Source organism: Schistocerca serialis, chromosome 7 (genome assembly GCF_023864345.2).
Source record: "Schistocerca serialis cubense isolate TAMUIC-IGC-003099 chromosome 7, iqSchSeri2.2, whole genome shotgun sequence".
Lineage (NCBI taxonomy): Eukaryota > Metazoa > Arthropoda > Insecta > Orthoptera > Acrididae > Schistocerca > Schistocerca serialis.
Window position 1 is genome coordinate 273,405,823 of NC_064644.1, and position 13,329 is coordinate 273,419,151.

The following is a 13,329-nucleotide window of genomic DNA, read 5'->3' on the forward strand; positions in this document are numbered from 1 at the left end:
TACATAATCTAACTGTTCTTACCTGAGTATCACTGAAATGAATAATTTATTTAATTTTTGACAATACTTGGTTGTAATAGCCAAGAAACTAGCAAATGTGTGAATGATGGATTTAATGAAAGCAGTTATAAGTATTAAATATGTAAATACACTCCTGGAAATGGAAAAAAGAACACATTGACACCGGTGTGTCAGACCCACCATACTTGCTCCGGACACTGCGAGAGGGCTGTACAAGCAATGATCACACGCACGGCACAGCGGACACACCAGGAACCGCGGTGTTGGCCGTCGAATGGCGCTAGCTGCGCAGCATTTGTGCACCGCCGCCGTCATTGTCAGCCAGTTTGCCGTGGCATACGGAGCTCCATCGCAGTCTTTTAACACTGGTAGCATGCCGCGACAGCGTGGACGTGAACCGTATGTGCAGTTGACGGACTTTGAGCGAGGGCGTATAGTGGGCATGCGGGAGGCCGGGTGGACGTACCGCCGAATTGCTCAACACGTGGGGCGTGAGGTCTCCACAGTACATCGATGTTGTCGCCAGTGGTCGGCGGAAGGTGCACGTGCCCGTCGACCTGGGACCGGACCGCAGCGACGCACGGATGCACGCCAAGACCGTAGGATCCTACGCAGTGCCGTAGGGGACCGCACCGCCACTTCCCAGCAAATTAGGGACACTGTTGCTCCTGGGGTATCGGCGAGGACCATTCGCAACCGTCTCCATGAAGCTGGGCTACGGTCCCGCACACCGTTAGGTCGTCTTCCGCTCACGCCCCAACATCGTGCAGCCCGCCTCCAGTGGTGTCGCGACAGGCGTGAATGGAGGGACGAATGGAGACGTGTCGTCTTCAGCGATGAGAGTCGCTTCTGCCTTGGTGCCAAAGATGGTCGTATGCGTGTTTGGCGCCGTGCAGATGAGCGCCACAATCAGGACTGCATACGACCGAGGCACACAGGGCCAACACCCGGCATCATGGTGTGGGGAGCGATCTCCTACACTGGCCGTACACCACTGGTGATCGTCGAGGGGACACTGAATAGTGCACAGTATATCCAAACCGTCATCGAACCCATAGTTCTACCATTCCTAGACCGGCAAGGGAACTTGCTGTTCCAACAGGACAATGCACGTCCGCATGTATCCCGTGCCACCCAACGTGCTCTAGAAGGTGTAAGTCAACTACCCTGGCCAGCAAGATCTCCGGATCTGTCCCCCATTGAGCATGTTTGGGACTGGATGAAGCGTCGTCTCACGCGGTCTGCACGTCCAGCACGAACGCTGGTCCAACTGAGGCGCCAGGTGGAAATGGCATGGCAAGCCGTTCCACAGGACTACATCCAGCATCTCTACGATCGTCTCCATGGGAGAATAGCAGCCTGCATTGCTGCGAAAGGTGGATATACACTGTACTAGTGCCGACATTGTGCATGCTCTGTTCCCTGTATCTATGTGCCTGTGGTTCTGTCAGTGTGATCATGTGATGTATCTGACCCCAGGAATGTGTCAATAAAGTTTCCCCTTCCTGGGACAATGAATTCACGGTGTTCTTATTTCAATTTCCAGGAGTGTATTAGAAGTTTAATTCATGTACATAATTTTAATGTTTATTGAATGATGATCATTAAAATTAATGAAACTCAAGTTTTTCTAATTACATTTTTGCAATGTGTTTATCTGACATGTTCCACACCCAGGAGGATTCCCTCTTTTATGGGTCTATGGAATGAATAATTAATCTAATCTCTAATATAATATAATGGGATGTCGTATCTTCAGAATAAGATCTGTTCGTGTTTGATTTATAAAGGGTTTGTATTTGTTTTATTTGATAGCCAAGTAAAATGTTGTTACATTAATTGCTCAGAACATGCGGTTTCTGTATAGTATGTGGACTTATTTCTGGTTTGGTATAAAGACATCACCTATACACCTTGCAAACTTATTTGTTATATGGGATTGGGTTTCCATAACACCACATTGCAGATGAGTCCTGTTTCTTTTGTTCCGTTGATAAATCTTTTGGTGTTTTCAGACTGTAATTCTTTCTCAGTAGAGCGGATCTATCGCTTTTTGAATTGCATGTTCTTTCCAGTTTGCAATAAAATCAATAAATCACAGGCGCGGTTAGAATTGTTTGCAGTAAATGCGTATGATGCTTATGCGGCATTTATCACATGATCGGCATGCAGCTAAAGCGTACTTGTGTTTCTATATCTAGCACCAACTCTTGCGCAGACGTTATGTTCGCTGTCAATATTACGTACGTGCACGACATGAACTTACAGGTTTCGCAAGGGTGCGCTTTCAGCTCTCAGCTCACGTGCGCTTACAAGCGTCGGACAAGAGCGTTAGCGACCCGCACGGGTGACCGCAGCGAACGTGTTAGAAGAAGCAGCCCAGTCCACAGGTTGGTTAGATGACTGGACAATAGGTGTTCCACTTTCACCTGAGCCAGCGCCTGTTTCTCTGTTGTTGGGAATAGCTTCAGCTCGATCGCTTGCCTTCCTCTTATGATCCACCTATTGTTTCAGTGCCCCGATGTCATATTTGTCCCTCGGCACTACGTTTCTGTCAAAAAGATTAATCCCAGCTTTCCTGAAACCACTGATGATAAAATCAGGCCGAACATTTAACCACGTTTCTCTCATAAGCTGCGAGAACACACTTATAGAAATTTTCACACCACGGTGATTGTGATGTCACTGAACAAGTTTTGCATCGCAAGTGTTCTTCAAGGAACGAAAAACGCAAAGACGTAGTGGCTGAACAAGATGACTAGTAAGAAGTGGAAGTTTTAGTGTGGTGGCATTGTCTTCCACATTCTGCTTCCACTAATCTATTGTCAACATGGCTTTTGTGGCCATCATATATCAAAAGCACAGGCCTGTTTCACCTAATGCTGATAAAAGAGAATTTTTAAAATATGAAAGGACGATGTCACTGTCTGTCGACCCATTACTACTAGCAGCATAGACTGTTTCAGGATATACATTAGAGGCAACTCATTGGTCCCAAACTATTTGCCCTTAAATATAATAAGCGGAGTAGCTTTTCTTCCAGCAGCATTGCAGGTTGCTAAGACGGTAGTGTTCTCCTTTCCTGGTCCGCTTGTTCTGTTAGAATGCGAATTCTTTTGTCCGACAAATTTAGTTTTGGATGGATCTACACAGAGACTAGTTTCGTCGAGATTACATATATTCCGTGGCTTACAATGAAACTGTAGTTCATCCAAGCGTCTTATCAACAAATCAAAGTAGTCACTGATGACAAATGGATCGGTCATTGGAATATTCCACACCTTGTTGCTTCCTCATAGACAAATACTGGCGCTTCTTAAATTCTAGGAAACAGTCCTCACCTGGAATTCCATTCGTGAAAGGAGTTGTGAGACCATTGTTTGCCACATAATCGGCCACACTGTTGATAACTTCTTTTCGGCTTAAAGTAAACACCCACTTTACCACTGTTTTTAAGCATGACGCAAGCCTTGTCTCATGCTCTTCAGGGGTTGCTGTACTGCGCCCCAGAGTTTTGCTTTCTTAAACCCTCTTTTATCTTTCAGATGCCTATACAGAGTAATTTTCGGAATTCGGAATTCTATATTGCTTAGAAGCCCTAAACACTGTCAAAGATCCTCGTCTGTTGTTTAATGCTTCACCCAGAATCTCCTTGGAATAAGAACTGCCCTTATTGGATATTCTGCTGACCTCCCTAACCATTATGTAAATAACCTGCAAATAAAGACAAAAACATCAACTGAGGCAAATATAAACTATACTACACACTTCCTCCACCAACCACGGGTCTCGCTTTCCCCGCATGGTAAATGACTGGGGCAAGTGTGCACCACAGCTAAAAATCCTAACTGTTAATATAAATACCCAAAATAACATAACGGCATTAATGATCATTTAAAACTAGTATGCTTACATATAAAAAGTCTTTCGTTTAACCAAAAATTACGTACACGATTAAGCGTCCAAGAAACCAAAACAATCTCTTCAGTCACGACTTACAGCATTTTGTCACAGATTGTGTAATATCTTCTAAAAGACTTTAACTCACTACCATCTTCTCTGGAAATTATCAACCTTGTAGTAGGACGACTACAACAATAGATGGCAGCATAGGTATTATCATGGAGAATAAATGTTAACCTAACTTATATTTTCCCCAGTTATACGCTTACCGCATTTTACCTTACTTCAGAAGAATGCCAAAGACTCAGTGAGTAGATCGAATAATTAATAAAACGTTACTGAATTGAACTATGAAAAAAAGAAAATTATGGCCCAACTGGACTAAAACGAGGAATAGGTTGATAAGACACACCATTAGGCATCAACGAATAGTCAGTAGCAGTAGAACAAGGCCGTCATCACGCCACTCTCCATTGTTGCCAAATTTATTCAAGATGGCGGATGCAAGATGGCGGCGATAGATATGGTAATGTCAGAATGATATCATGGTGGGGAGTTAAAATTTTGGGGGGAGGATAGATCAATTGGGCTACCTCCACTAACCTGTCCCCCTTCCATCCCCTCCCCTCCCCCAGAACATGAAGGGAGTTAAAATTCCAGCAGGACAATACAACACACCATGACTACCTCCACCAATGTAATAAAATGGTGGACATATATGTCACTTGGGCTTCCTCCACTAACATAAGTCATCCGACCGCCACCTCTTCCTAGGAACTGGGGAGTAAAGGGCTTAGCCTGGGCTGGATAAGATGGATGTAAGTCTTTATTTTGCAGGCAGTCTTTATTTAAACAATTTGAGGCAATAGTTACATCCAGTGTGTTTACCATGAGGTCTGGAGTCCAACTGACATAGTACACAATACTGCCACCAGAGGGCACTGTCATCTCTCCCATGACATAATCCATGATGGCTGTCGGGGGGGGGGGGGGCGAATGGCGGCGAAAGGACTCTCTGTTCTGGGCTGCTGGAGAGAGGAAGCAGTGTTCTTTATTTATTATGAAAGAATTTATTTATGGACAAATTTGACATAGTACATTTATTAGACTGATACAAAACACTCACACTGACGTGCTTGAGGTCGCAGTAAATAGTCTACAGACCTGCAAACTACTCGTAAATAATGCATCATTCTGATTTGTAGAGACGCAAACAACTTGTAAATTACCAAAATAATGCAAACTACTCGTAGATCATCGAAATAATGCATGTAAAAGGCTCTGCAAACACACCCACAATGCTTAAACAGCCGAAAATAATACAGTGCATTTCATGTACAAAAACGCTTTTGAACTATCGTCAACCGCGACGTGCAGCGAACTTTTCTAACGAGCCACCACTGGATGCAAGCCAGTGCTGTAGCGCGAGGTATTGCTCTCAGGCCCCTGCCGACGGCAGGCGAAAGTCGTGTCTACAGTTATAGAGTTCACCCACTGGGCTGCACACCCATGTTTACCACTGCTGGCGCGAAACCTCTCTACCTGTGGATACTGACGTCACAGTTCACGTTACAGAAATCTGTTCCAATGCTTCCCACAATAGCACAGGGTGCATGGTTTCTAGTACTCCGAACATGACTCATGTGACGCCACCGGCCACATAAGTGCTTACCCAGCCACCAAGCATACCTACCAGTCCAGCACAGGTCTGATTGCGAAGTGAGAGATGTCTGCACAGTGACTCACCCATGCATATGTAATTAAATGCTTTCAATGTTTTGCTGATGTTTCGTGTCTATGCAAATAACAGCCAAGCCCCCACACTGGATGCGCTATAGAAATCTTCTGCAATGCTTTCAGGAACTGTTAAAGACAATAGCCCAGAACAACACCGAATGCTAACAGGACTACCTGTCCATTATTTATCAGCTCCTTCTAGGAATTGGTAAACTTTCATAGAAACAGTTACCTCTCGCTTTTGTTGTTGCTTTCGTCACAGCTCAGCTTATCTGAATGGAAATTCCTGTTCTCAAATAACCTGTTCACGAAAGTAGCCCACAATAACACCGATTGCATTCTTCCTCATGGTCCTAGCGAGCCACCCCGTCCATCATGTGTCACCCTTCCTGGAAATCGTTAAGTCCTGCTTTCAACAAACATCTCCGAAACACAAAAGTTCTCACCGCCATGTAGAGGCTCCTATACCCCAGCAGAAAGGATGTCTTTTGAATGACTGGACAATTCTGATAGGCTCTTACTGAGATTTCCCACCAAACTACTGCTGCTGCCAGTGTAGAAGCACTGTCTGCCTTTTTTCTGCAGACGAGACTTTTAGCGGCAAAAAACTATTTTGTACAGATCGCCATATTGCACTGACAGTTAAACTCTACAAAAATGGTCTACAGATCATCAAATACATCCCACGTATTCACTTTCACTGTGCTACTGTGCACGGCCAACGGAGGACATTGCCGCCTGAGAGAGGAGAGCCACCTGTCCACCTGTGAACGACCCCCCCCCCCCCAGGAGTACTTGAGTAGTAAGAGAATGAACTCTATCAATACGCAAAACACTCATCGTATTGAATCTTCTTAAATTTCCACAGAGTACACATGACACATGGTCCAGAAGGCAACTCAACGCAAACTTGGTATTAGCTGTCTATTCACCTGCCCAGGGGGAGCCACGAGCCAAATCGTCATAAGCCATAAGATTTCGCGGACCCTCTGAAATGATGTACAGACGATGGGCAAGCCCCATCTCGGAACTGACTGCTGCTCCACTTTCTACGCACATCTCCAGACTCACAAGAATGTTGGGAACCAGACACATGTTTATCAGTGTAATTACAATTAAATATTAGGATTGGTACAGTGGTCTGACACCCAGCAGTGTAGAGGATATGTCTCCTCTTTACGATTGTGTTTCTGGAACGAATCTCAGTCTCTATAGCACACATAACTTTCAACATAAAAAAATCTTTCATTCTCCTCATGGCTATCGATGTGCTGTATCTAAACCTCCCTCAATACAAGACACACAGTAGCAACCACCAGACACTAGTACAAAGGCTGGGTCAGTTCTGCTAGGCACAAAGGCGTCACTGATTCTGCCTTGACTTAATTGCTTGCATACTTGCCTTCTACACACATCTCCAGACTCTGGGATTACAAGAACACATATAATTTCACATGGTTTGTCAGAATGTTATACCATTTACGAGATACTTTTCGATATCAAGCACATAGCAGTATCCTACCGATAGCTCATGCAACATAATCCCGAAGATATAGCCGGGAAAGTATTTCTCTACAAACCCGAAACCTTAGCGAGGTGGAGCGTGCTGTAAGCCATTGAGTAAGTAGAAACTTATTCCGTCTGCGAAGACCTTTACGTGAAAACTCGAAAAAATTAGAGGAAACTCGTATTTCCACTCGCGAATACCGATGTCGGTGATATGACAGATTCCAAATCATCCTTATCATTTAGAAACTCAACCAAGGTGTTCCTCATGTCTGGAGAGCCAGCAACTGTGTCCTCCACCCGTCTTTCACCTTCTATATGCACTCAACACACACCACAATCGATGTTCTCTCAACCAAATAAAGATTGGAAAAGTGAAGAAGCAGTCATTCAGGCAATTTGCATAGGAGGGAATAATGGTCCAGCGCAAACACGTGACCATATTGAATCGTCTCAAATTTCCATGTGATTACGAAAGCTGTCCGACAATTACTAAGTATTAGTTCGCTATTCGGCCGTCTAGAGGACGACAGTACTAAGTCAACTTCATTCCTGCATCCCAACAGACCTTTCCATTTGGACAGCTCCTGCCGTTAATGGGAAACGTGAATCTTTCCTGCAAAAGCCCACTGGTGGCGCGCCACGAACACATAAACAGAATCGTCCCAGGAAATCGGTCACATATATATTTGATCGCTATACTTACAATTAAATGTTATAATTGTGGTCTCAGTTGAATGACTTCGACAGTGAGCGAAGTATGGTAAATACACCCTTCTGATGGCTGTGGCTCTGGAAATGGAAATATCTGTACCATTCTTATGACTTGACATATTCTTCCCTTTGCTATCACAGTATTCCACATCAAATTGATATCTTCCTTACAACAGGACATAGTCATTTCCCTTGCACATGTAACACAAACACATACTTTAAAAGGCTGATGCTCAAGACAAATCTATCACACATCCCCTACTATTAAGTATAACACTTCGTCAATAACTGATCGCTGGCGATACGAAATAATACTGACCGAAAATCAATGATGGCGGCACATGTCTCATAAGTATTTCCTGCGAGTGCCACCACCGTGTCTTAGAAAGAGAGTCTTACAAATTGCCAGATATAAAAAAAAAGACCGATCCCAACAACTACTATGTTTTATTGTTACAAGCGGTCTTTGTTCTATATGTGCACACAAGTATCCATGTTAAAAGATATATCGGCTTTATAAATCCATGTATGGCATTACCAACAAATCGCTTGGTTTTTCCAGACACATACCGTGACACTGAATATAGACGGTGATCGCCGGAGTGTATAGTTTCAGACCCCACATATTCCACATTTGCAGAACGTTTGCTCTGTTTTCTGTATGTCTGTGTGTGTGCATGTGCCGCGAGCAGCTCCAGGACCAGGTCCTCTTGCTGTGGACCCATCTCTGAATAAACGAGGGTTGTCTGAAAAGTAATGCCTCCACCTTCGTAACTGTTCAACAGTTAGGTACTGGCTTGTTCTGTAGCCTCTACTCTATAGCTCCAGTTGTCAGGAAGCCTTAGCATTGAATGATAGTGTTATTACAGTGTAATGTATGGAACCCTGCACAGACGGTCGGTCAATGCGATTTAAGCAACGTGCAGTCATTGAATTATTGACAGCAGAAGGTGTCACCCCAAAGGAGATTCATCAGAGAATGAAAGCAGTTTATGGTGATTGTGTTGATGTGAGTATTGTGCGTTGTTGGGAGAGTATGTTTAAAGATGTTGAGGAGGGAGCATCTGACCTGCGTGACAAACAAAGAGTTGGATGTCCTGTGACAGCAACCACCGAGTTTCACAAGCAAAATGTTGACAGACTGATTCAGGACAATCGTCGTATCACCCAGAGAGAAACTGCAAGCACAATCGGCATTTCACAAGAACGTGTGGGTCACATTATTGCTATGCTTGGCTAACGGAAGATCTGTGCACGATGGGTACCCCGGATGCTGACTCCTGAAATGAAAGTGCACAGAACTGAAATTTTCCAGTAACTCCTCTCGCATTATGAGAATGAAGGTGACGCCTTTCTCCATTCAGTTCTGACAGGAGACGAAACGTTCGTACACCATTACGACCCAAAGACGAAACGTCAGTCTACGTAATATCGACACAAAGACTTAACCAGAAAAAAAAAAAAAAAATTCAAGACGCATCCCTCAGTTGGAAAAATCATGGCCACAGTGTTCTGGGATGCAGATGGTGCTATCCATGTTGATGACCTTAGATGTTAAGTCCCATAGTGCTCAGAGCCATTTGAACCATTTTATGACGGCAATTTGTCGACGCTACACAGTGGCACGGTGAATACGTGGGATGTATTTGACGAGCTGTAGACCATTTTTGCAGGGTTTAACTGTCAGTGCAATACGGCGATCTGTACAAAATAGTTTTTTGTTGTTGAATGTGTCGTCTGCAGAAAAAAAGGCAGACAGTGCTTCTACACCGACAGCATCAGTAATTTGGCGAGAAAATTCAGTAAGAGCCTATCAGAATTGTCCATTCATTCAAAAGACATCCTTTGTGCGGCGGTATTGGAGCCTCTACATAGCGCTGAGAATGTTTGTGTTTCGAAGATGTTTGTTGAAAGCAAGACTTAACGATTTCCAGGAAGTGTAATACATGATGTAAGGGGTGCCTCGCTAGGACCATCAGGAAGAATGCAATTGGTGTTAGTGTGGGCTGCTTTCATGACAGGAATTTCCATTCAGACATCCTGAGACGTAACGAAAGCTACAACAAATGCGAGGGTTAACTATTTCTGTGGAAGTTTACCAATTCCTAGAAGGGACTGATAAATAATGGACAGGCGGTCACGTTAGGATCGCGAGGGAGAAAGCATTCGCTGTTGTTCTGGGCTATTTTCGTTAACAATTTCTGAAAGCATTGCTGAAGATTTCTATAGCGCGTCCAGTGGTGGTGGTGGTGGTGGGGGGGGGGCTTGGCTGTTATTTACATAGACACGAGACATCAGCATAACATTGAGAGCATTTAATTGCACCTGCAAGGTGAGTCACTATGCAGACATCTCTCACTTGGCAGTTAGGCCTGCACTGTAGCAGCAGGTATGCATCATGGCTGGGTAAGCACAAATGCAGCCGGAGGCATCTTGCGTGTCCTTTTAGGATCACTAGGTACAATGCACCCCGTGCTATTCTGGGAAGCATTGGAACAGATTTCTGTAGCATGTCCTGTGAAGTCAGTATCCACAGGTAGAGGTTTTGTGCCATCAACGGTCAGCTTGCACACTCAGCCCGGAGGGTGGCTTGCCTCTTATTTCATTAGACATGTGACGTCCGTATAACATGTGAAGTACATTAACTGTAGACGCAAGTTTCAGCTGCCATCGGCAGCAGCCTGAGAGCAGTAGCTCACACTCTGGCGCTGGCTTGCGTCCAGCTGTAGTTTATGGCGGCATCTGCAGGTGCACACTTTGGAACAGTTCACTGTATGTCATGGTTGACAATAGTTCGAAAGCATTTTTGTACATGAAATGCACTGAATTATTTTCGGCTGTTTAAGCATTGTTAGTGTGTTTGCAGAGCCTTTTACATGCCTTATTTTCGTGATCTACGAGTTGTTTGCTCGTCGGTATGCTGTGTTTTGCATTATTTCGGTAATTTACAAGTTGCTAGCATCACTGCACATCAGAGTGATGCAATATTTACGAGTAGTTTCCAGGTCTGTGGACTATTTACTCTGACCTCAAGCACGTCAGGTGAGTGTTTTGTAGCAGTGTAATAAAAATACTATGTCAAAACCGTCCATAGATACATTGTACCAAAATAAATAAAGTACACTACTTTCTCTCTCCAGCTGCCCAGAACAGGCCGATTCCTTTTCCCGCCATTCCCACCCCCAAAATGCCATCTTGGGTTATATTGTAGGAGGGATGACAGCACCCTCTGGTGGCAGTACTGTGTACTAGGTTAGTTGGACTCCAGACCTTATGGTGAATACACTGGATGGGGCTACTGTCTCAAATTGTTTAAATAAAGACTGCCTGCATAATAAAGACTTATGCTCATCCTATCCAGCACAGGCAGAGTCCTTTTCCCACCAATTCCTAGGAAGAGGTGGCAGTCGGATTACTTATTTAGTGGATGTGGCCCAAATGACTTGGGGTTATGTTAGTGGAGGTAGCCAAATTGACCTATCCTCTCCCACCATGACATCATTGCGACATTGACATATCTATCGCCTCCTTCTTGGAACCGCCATCTTGAAAATATTTGGCAACAATGGAGAGTGGGGTGATGCCAGAATTGTTGTACTACTGTCAGTTTGGCAGTGGAGGGAAGCATTGGGGCTAAGAATTGTAGAAGGAGATCTAGGCATGATACGGTAAGGAAGTTCAAATTAATGAAGGTTGTGGCAGTTATTCAGAGCTAAAGAAGTGTGCAGAAGAAAGATTAGCTGAATAGCTGTACCATATCAGACTTCGAACCACCTCCACCACCGCCACAACACAACAACAACAACAACAACAACAACAACACTGTCTTCACATAACCTACAAGAATAATAAGTTACACGATATAAAATCACAATGTGGACTCAGCTTATGTTTTTTCCTTACTATATAGGATTCTAATTTTCTGTCTTTTCTCAGTCACCAACCTGCGCTTTGTCAATCCTACCTGAGGATTATGGTTGGATTTGCTTGTGGCAGCAGGTATGGCGAGCCTATGAATGGATGTTCTTTGCTGGCTAGAATACCTACCGCATTTGCTAAGACTGCAAGCTCAAGAAACTGAAAAGTGACCTGTGTTAAACATAGTTATGATTGTCTAGAATTATTTTCCGTTTTTATACTGCTTTGCTTTCCGAACATGTTCTATATTATCTATCAGCGAAGCCTTTGAGTGTGAGCTCGCAAAAAGTCAATTATGTTTTCGGCATTCGACTCCCTACACTTTGTCTGCCATGCAACCGCAATATTGGCTACTATGGTAACAGGGGGCGGGACTGGTGATATACATTGGCGAGCACAGCATGAGGCTACCGATAACAAACAACAGTGTTACAGTGCTGGTGGCGTTGATACAAAGGAGAGCAGTGGGAGTGATAAACAAAGCAAATATTGCATTATATCTATAACAACAGTTACTGAAGTTTTCATTTGGAACACATGAACGCAAGGATTTTCGCAGAGCGAGAAAGAAGTGGCAGATGAAATATTGGCGTTTCTGTAAGATGAGTCAGTTGAATGTGTGGTGTCTTCTACGTTCGACTGTGCGGACAAGGCATGTGAGAGGTACAATGGTGACGTGTTTAACGACTGAAAGTGATACCGGAACAGATGTCGAGCTATATGGTTCATTATCCTTCTTGGACAGGGATTCACAAACCCCGTCTCCAGTGAAACAGCTATGAACAGATTTCGACTAAGTTCACAGCAATATGACTGTATATTACGTAACAAAAACTACGGATATTGAAAGGAGCACAAGACGCACGCGTAACAAAAACTCGTGTTTGTTCATTTCAAGAATGCTCAATATAACTTGCAGGATGTGCATGATAGTGACCTGTTACATTGTGCGCATTAAATTGCTCAGTGGATGTTGCATAACTTCAAACAGTGCGACAGCGTCAGAATTGGAAGACTTAAGAAAATGAAATTTCAAAGGAAGTATCAACTTGGTGCATAGCAAACTACGAAATCGGAACGAAATTTTGTAGTTGAGATAAACAAACTTATGCCATTGTTACGTAAGGAATTTGTTTCCAGCGCCGGCCAAGATGCATTTGAAGAGGAAATGCATATGAAGGAACACTGGAAATTAGAGGTATCAAGAGAGTTGTATCAAGATTAACTTACATCAATGCCTTAAGGCATTCGTATCAAATTATAGGGACTGGTAATCTGGGTGTTAATTGGCTAGGAAGTTATTTATTACGCAGCGAGAAGTTGGAGGGGCTCTGCCTCGTACGATTCTTTCTTGTGTGAGTGACCTTGTAAGGGCATTAGGGAATGTTTGCATCGCATCAATCAAGAGTGGGAAAGTGAGCGTGATAGAACTACAACTATGGTATGAGTGTTTGGTCAATAGTTGGTCAAAATGACTTGCTTTTGCTTCATTCCTGATCTGTGAATAAAAATCACACTCTTTTAGAGGAA